Below are 8,604 nucleotides of genomic sequence, written 5' to 3'. Positions count from 1 at the left end.
ACCAATTACCAATTTACCAAATACCAAGACATTTTGAACAATTTCATGCTCCCAACCTTGCTTTGGTCACTGGTGTGCAGTCATGTTGGAACAGGAAGGGGTCATCCCCAAACTGTTCCCACAAAGCATGAAATTGTCCAAAATGTCTTGGTATGAAGCTGAAGCAGAGAGTTCCTTTCACTGGAACTAAGGGGCCCTGGGGGGACAACAAAAACCTCAACACCTGAAATTCAGTGATTTGGAGGGGTTTCCCAAAACATTTGGCAATATACTGTAGCAAAAGATAACATCAGATACTGGTAGATAACAAAGCTGTAAATGTTTACATGAAAAGATTTTTGTGAGGATTTCTTTATTATGTATACTTCTTAAAAAGACTACTTAAAATTTATTTATTATATTCACAATGTGTGAATGAGTTCAACTGTTAAGCACTTCGATTAAAATATAGACTTTAAATTAAGTAATAAAATGAAAATTATATATGTGTGTGTATATATGTATATATATATATATGTATGTGTGTGTATGTATATGTATATATATATATACACACAGTATCTCACAGAAGTGAGTACACCCCTCACATTTTTGTAATTATTTTTGTATTATATCTTTTCATGTGACACACTGAAGAAATGCCACTCTGCTACAATGTACAGTAGTGAGTGTGCAGCCTGTAGAACAGTGTAAATTTGCTGTCCCCTCAAAATAACTCAACACACAGCCATTAATGTCTAAACCGTTGGCAACAAAAGTGACTACACCCCTAAGTGGAAATGTCCAAATTGGGCCCAATTAGCCATTTACCCTCCCTGGTGTCATGTGACTTGTTAGTGTTACAAGGTCTCAAATTTGGTGTTATCGCTCTCACACTCTCTCATACTGGTCACTGGAAGTTCAACATGGCACCTCATGGCAAAGAACTCTCTGAGGATCTGAAAAAAAGAATTGTTGCTCTACATAAAGATGGCCTAGGCTATAAGAAGATTGCCAAGACCCTGAAACTGAGCTGCAGCACGGTGGGCAAGACCATACAGCGGTTTTACAGGACAGGTTCCACTCAGAACAGGCCTCTCCATGGTCCACCAAAGAAGTTGAGTTCATGTACTCAGCGTCATATCCGGAGGTTGTCTTTGGGAAATAGACGTATGAGTGCTGCCAGCATTGCTGCAGAGGTTGAAGGGGTCAGCCGGTCAGTGCTCAGACCATACGCCACACACTGCATCAAATTGGTCTGCATGGCTGCCGTCCCAGAAGGAAGCCTCTACTAAAGATGATGCACAAGAAAGCCTGCATACAGTGTGCTGAAGACAAGCAGACTAAGGACATGGATTACTGGAACCATGTCCTGTGGTCCGATGAGACCAAGATAAACTTATCTGGTTCAGATGGTGTCAAGCGTGTGTGGCGGCAACCAGGTGAGGAGTACAAAGACAAGTGTGCCTTGCCTACAGTCAAGCATGGTGGTGGGAGTGTCATGGTCTGGGCCTGCATGAGTGCTGCCAGCACTGCGCAGCTACAGTTCATTGAGGGAACCATGAATGCCAACATGTACTGTGACATACTGAAGCAGAGCACGATCCCCTCCCTTCAGAGACTGGGCCGCAGGGCAGTATTCCAACATGATAATGACCCCAAACACACCTCCAAGACAACCACTGCCTTGCTAAAGAAGCTGAGGGTAAAGGTGATGGACTGACCAAGCATGTTTCCAGACCTGAACCCTATTGAGCATCTGTGGGGCATCTTCAAACGGAAGGTGGGGGAGCACAAGGTCTCTAACATCCACCAGCTCTGTGATGTCATCATGGAGGAGTGGAAGAGGACTCCAGTGGCAACCTGCGAAGCTCTGGTGAACTCCATGCCCAAGAGGGTTAAGGCAGTGCTGGAAAATAATTATATAATAATTAATAAATTAAATTTTATAAAAAAAATAAAATAAAATATTGACACTTTGGATCTAATTTGGACATTTCCACTTAGGGGTGTAGTCACTTTTGTTGCCAACGGTTTAGACATTAATGGCTGTGTGTTGAGTTATTTTGAGGGGACAGCAAATTTACACTGTTATACAGGCTGGACACTCACTACTGTACATTGTAGCAGAGGGTCATTTCTTCAGTGTGTCACATGAAATGTGAGGGGTGTACTTACTTTTGTGAGATACTGTACGTATATATATATATACACTACTCACAAAAAGTTAAGTATATTTGGTTTTCTATACTTAGGTTTTCTATGGGATTCAGGTCTGGAGAAAGTGCAGGCCACTCCATTTGAGGTACCCCAGCCTCCAGTAGCCGTTCCCTAATGATGCGACCTCGATGAGCTGGAGCATTGTCGTCCATGAAGATGAAATTAGGCCTGTGTTGTTCATGCAGGGGCACAATGACTGGATTAATGATGTTATTCAGGTAGTATTGGCTTGTCACTGTACCATTCACAAGATGTAGGGCAATTCTATACTGAGTAGACACACCTGCCCAGACTGTAACACCACCACAACAGTGGCTGATGCTCTCCTTGACGTCTCCAACATCGTTGGCGGCCATCATTTCTGCTCAACGTGAATCAACTTTCATCAGAGAACAGCACTGAGGCCCACTGGTCCCTCGTCCAGCGTAAATGCTCCCTGGCCCATGCAAGACAATGACGCCTGTGCCTGCTGGTGTGGTCAGGTACCCTTGCAGGTCGTCTAGCACGCAGACCACACTGATGTAAACGGTTTTGAATGGTCTGACGTGACACTTGGGTGCCTCTCATCTCCCTTTAATGTGCCTGGAGTTGAGTGGCATTCATCATCCGGTTCCGCAGGGCACTGTTCACAATGAAGCAGTCATCAACGTGGGATGTGGCCAAAGGACGTCCACTTCTACGCCTTTCTGTGACTCTTCTCTTCTCTTGATTGAGACAAATGTTTATAAATTTAAATGTCACTGACTTAAATGGACAAATATTAGGATGTATCGCTCTTAATTTTGTTAATTTATTTGTTAAAATTGCTGTGGTATATGAAATGTACTGTTAAAGTCAAATGATCAACACTGGAGTTGTCGCTACTCGAGCCGCACCGGAATTACGATAAGCACTGCACATATTATATTATATTATATTATATAATATAATATAATATAATATAATATAATATAATATAATATAATATAATATAATATAATATAATATAATATAATATAATATAATATAATATAATATAATATAATATAATATAATATAATATAATATAATATAATACAACTCCAGTTGTATTATATTATATAAGAGCGATACATCCTAATATTTGTCCATTTAAGTCAGTGACATTTAAATTTATAAACATTTGTCTCAATCAAGAGAAGAGAAGAGTCACAGAAAGGCGTAGAAGTGGACGTCCTTTGGCCACATCCCACGTTGATGACTGCTTCATTGTGAACAGTGCCCTGCGGAACCGGATGATGAATGCCACTCAACTCCAGGCACATTAAAGGGAGATGAGAGGCACCCAAGTGTTATGTTATGTTATGTTATATTATATTATATTATAATTTATATAAGTATTATAAATACCCCAAGCTACCGTTTAGAAGTAGGCGCATTTTCGTGCATGCGCAGTATAAACCGTGTTTCTGCTATGAATTGACAGGAGCGTTAATTTAATGTTGTTAAATACTGTTCCAGATCGATTGTTTTTGTTACACTTGCCATATAATTTCATTTGGTTTGTTTGATTTTGTACGATCTGGCAACCCATGATTTCTTTTTTTAAATTAAGGACAGAAATTCTTTCTGAAAAGAAACTGAACTATTAATATTTTATTAAATGTTTTAAATGAAAAAAAAAAATACAATAATCCCCAAAAATATTATTTCTACGCTCGCATGACTTCCACAGTGATTACAAATAACCGTAACTCCCACGTGAAAAAATAAAGCTCATGTGGACGCTCTCGTTTGGTTAGCCGCCTTAGCTAATAGACCTCGATGCGGATAGTAAGTTATCTTATCTACACTATATTGCCAAAAGTATTCGCTCACCTGCCTTGACTCACATATGAACTTAAGTGACATCCCATTCCTAATCCATAGGGTTCAATATGACGTCGGTCCACCCTTTGCAGCTATAACAGCTTCAACTCTTCTGGGAAGGCTGTCCACAAGGTTTAGGAGTGTGTTTATGGGAATTTTTGACCATTCTTCCAGAAGCGCATTTGTGAGGTCACACACTGATGTTGGACGAGAAGGCCTGGCTCTCAGTCTCCGCTCTAATTCATCCCAAAGGTGTTCTATCGGGTTGAGGTCAGGACTCTGTGCAGGCCAGTCAAGTTCATCCACACCAGACTCTGTCATCCATGTCTTTATGGACCTTGCTTTGTGCACTGGTGCACAGTCATGTTGGAAGAGGAAGGGGCCAGCTCCCAACTGTTCCCACAAAGTTGGGAGCATGGAATTGTCCAAAATGTCTTGGTATGCTGAAGCATTCAGAGTTCCTTTCACTGGAACTAAGGGGCCAAGCCCAGCTCCTGAAAAACAACCCCACACCATAATCCCCCCTCCACCAAACTTTACACTTGGCACAATGCAGTCAGACAAGTACCGTTCTCCTGGCAACCGCCAAACCCAGACTCGTCCATCAGATTGCCAGATGGAGAAGCGCGATTCGTCACTCCAGAGAACGCGTCTCCACTGCTCTAGAGTCCAGTGGCGGCGTGCTTTACACCACTGCATCCGACGCTTTGCATTGCACTTGGTGATGTATGGCTTGGATGCAGCTGCTCGGCCATGGAAACCCATTCCATGAAGCTCTCTGCGCACTGTTCTTGAGCTCATCTGAAGGCCACATGAAGTTTGGAGGTCTGTAGCGATTGACTCTGCAGAAAGTTGGCGACCTCTTCGCACTATGCGCCTCAGCATCCGCTGACCCCGCTCCGTCAGTTTACGTGGCCTACCACTTCGTGGCTGAGTTGCTGTCGTTCCCAAACACTTCCACGTTCTTATAATACAGCTGACAGTTGACTGTGGAATATTTAGGAGTGAGGAAATTTCACGACTGGATTTGTTGCACAGGTGGCATCCTATCACAGTTCCACGCTGGAATTCACTGAGCTCCTGAGAGCGACCCATTCTTTCACAAATGTTTGTCTGCAGGCCTAGGTGCTTGATTTTATACACCTGTGGCCATGGAAGTGATTGGAACACCTGATTCTGATTATTTGGATGGGTGAGCGAATACTTTTGGCAATATAGTGTATTTGATATTATGTCATATATAAAATATAATTCTACATAGTCATTATCAGTTTTACTTTGTGCTAATTGTAGGTTTGTTAGCTTGCTTGCTACATCAAAAAGTGCTGCGCCATCTTGCGGTTCTCTTTTAGATCTGCTCTTTCAGTTGATTTCGAGAAACTCGAAACATATTTCTTTTTCATACACCTTAAATGTGTATGAGAAAGAATGGTATAGTTTTATGAAACAACTCGAGTCATAACTGAGTAAAGAAAAACTTAAGAATAAAGGAAAAAAATCGCAACGAGTCATGTGGGAATCAAGCGAGCCGAATGTGATTGGTGAGCCGAATCATTTGACTCGTCTCACTAGTTCACGCAAAAGTAATATTCACAGCAAAATTGTGTTGTATTACTAATGTTATTTCCGTCCTGTCTTTATTGTTCCTTTATCAGGTGATGTTTGCGACCACAAACTAGGGCTTAGTTTCCGGAATCACTGAGTCACTTTACTGAATCGAAATGACTGGGAATTTGTGCACGAGCCAAAACCCCACAACTGACTAGATGATTATATACACACTCGAAAAAGGTACAAGTGTGCTGTGATGAAGCAATGTTACTGTTACCACCCGGAGGACCTACAACAGCACATGATGTAGAGTGTTTTAGCCACATTCATTTATCACACAAATCATCAAAGTGGATCAATAGAAATGGGTAAAGCAGTTATTATAATTGTGTTGTGTTACTGTGATTCATTTTAGAGATTAGTTCTGCCCCACTGCAGTGCTACTACGAACCAATAGGAGGTGCTGTAGCTCACAGGGTGAAACCCTTTCAATAGCATTCCATAGCAAAAACACACTCAAACCCATAGGTGTAGTCACCTACAGGCCTCCTTTTTGTTCCTGACTAGCCTCGGCACATGTTTCCTGGATGTTGAGGTGTCTGTTGTCGACTATGCCTGAAGGATCGGATGGGAAGGGAAGTTTTGTTAAGGGTGAACTCTTTCGAAAAGATGCCATACTGCTGTCTTCCTGGTCAATGAAAAATGTGCTAAACGGGTCAGTGGTGTGTTTGAGTTGAACGTCATTTGTTGTAAAAGTCTTCAATAAAATCAAAACAAATCCCACTGCATATGACAAATATAATATGAATTTTATCTTTCATTTTAATGATCATTTCATTTCTGATCTTTTCCTTCTACATCTCAATATACATATTTTATTAAATTCGAACATTTTTCCAAGTAACCCATCAACTTGTATTGACGCTCGTGATAATTCTCAGGGAATTGTACCTCATCTCGTCGAGTTTTATATTTTGACTCTGGCTTGTGTTTCCACTTAAAAATGCATGCGTAGTAAGTGCTAGTAGTCTGACCTTTGCTTGTGTGCTAATTCCTGTTTTCTACTACGACTAAACGTATAGGAACCACTACATATATAAATATATATGACATTGTGTGGTACGGTGTGTCATTGGGAATTTTTCCATCTGTAACCCTAACCCTTCTTCACAATAACCTGTGACACAAAAACAGTGGCATTTACAAGCTGTTGTTGAGAGCCGGAGCTCTAAGTCTGTTTTATTGGGGTCATGTAAATCGAACATCTCCGCCCACCGTCAAGCAACAAACTTTTAAAGGCATTTAACACCAGTCTTCTAGTCTTCTCTTTCAAGTACGTGTGAACCAAGCACCCAAAATGAGAAAACAGCAAAATTAGATTCTTTGGAAACCAGTTTATTTCATGCAAGGAATCCTGTTTTGTTTTGTTGTAAAGTCAATAAATTTGTAGGATAATCGTGTCCCTGTGTGTATGTTGTGTGTTAAATTCCATGCTTGTTTTTATAATAATCACTCAACTACTGGACAGCCTGGCAGGTGTGTGCTAATACCCTGTAGTTGATTTTCTCCCCCCCCCCCCTCTTCTTCCTGAATGACATTCCCAGCTGCACTCTGAACAGATTCCGGGAAAAATGATCCGGAGCACTGGGGCACCATCCTGACTTCAAGGAGAAAGTGAGACGCCTTTACTCGCACAGATCCCGCTGATAAGGTGCGTTAAGTTTTAGTTCCGAAGGAATTACGATTATAGTACAATACAATGTGCTGTAATTTAATCAGGATTTATAAACAAGCCTTTAACAGATACAGATAGCTTGCAGGACAAACGGAGAGGTCATTCATTTATTCATCCTTAGGAACTGCCTGGTCAGGGTTACAGTGGGTTTAATATAGCTAACTAGTTTTTTATATTTTGGGTACCAACAAAAATATCAAGCTGATGAATGCTCGAGCAAACAGCTCTATTTGAGACCAGTTAAGAGCTAAAGTGGAATTAGAGGGAAGGGCCAGGTTAGGCCACGCCCACTGTTGCTTTATATTTAAATACGGAGACAGCACTGTGTTAAGTCTTTTCTGCAGCAGGACATTTCTACCTCCAAGGTTCCAGGATTTGTTGGTATCAGTGCCAACACCTCTACAGTCCTGTTGTATCTCAAACCTTGCATCATTAAAGCCATTTAGCACACGTTGATGTTGTCTGTCTGTGATGGTGTTTTGCGTTTTTGTTGCACCGAGAGCGGAGACGGTGGATTAATGGCATTTCCCATCTCTTGTGCCAAAGATCACAGGGGGATTGTTATTCACAGACCTGCTCACACTTGTCAGGAAAGAAATTTATGAGATGTTCTTTCACTTTCGCCATTAGTCATTTAAGCAGGCGATGTGTTGATATAGTGGGTGACAGTGAAACTGGCTCGTTCCTAGGCTCTGGAACTGGAACAGAAGTCTGTGATACTGCTTCACCTCCTGACACCTTAACAGATCGATTCTGTCGTTCGATTCGGCCTAATGCATGGGCCTCGCCTTTAACCGTAAAGCGGACGTGAAAACCGGATCGAGGCTGCTTCGATTGAGGAATCAAACCATAATGAAATATAAACCATTATTATTAATGATTGTGTTGGAGAAAGCTGTGTTACGAGCACGTGCTCGGTGTAGAGTGGAACCTCGGACAGAGCTTTAGTGCTGTTGTTATGCTGCCAGCAGTGGGTTTACCAGTATTATTTAAAGCCTTTGTAATGTTGGCCCTGTGATCTGGAGACCATGGATCTGGTCACATGCGTTCGAAGCAAACTTTTTGAACCGGAGAACTTCTTGAAGGGAATATACCTGCTCCTCTTTGCTTGTGTGGAAAGTGGAAAACGTCCACCAGCAAACTCGAACAGAACCAGTCCAGCTGTGGGACAAGTGGTATTCCTCACGACTGCACTGAGAGAGAGAGAGAGAGAGAGAGAGAGAGAGAGGAGGGGTCATGAGGAGGGCTGGAAGAGGGGGATCAGTCCCCCCCCCTTAGTCCTATCCAGGACT

The sequence above is a fragment of the Hemibagrus wyckioides genome, linkage group LG27, assembly GCF_019097595.1.
Source record: "Hemibagrus wyckioides isolate EC202008001 linkage group LG27, SWU_Hwy_1.0, whole genome shotgun sequence".
NCBI classification, from domain to species: domain Eukaryota; kingdom Metazoa; phylum Chordata; class Actinopteri; order Siluriformes; family Bagridae; genus Hemibagrus; species Hemibagrus wyckioides.
This window is presented reverse-complemented; position numbering follows the sequence as displayed.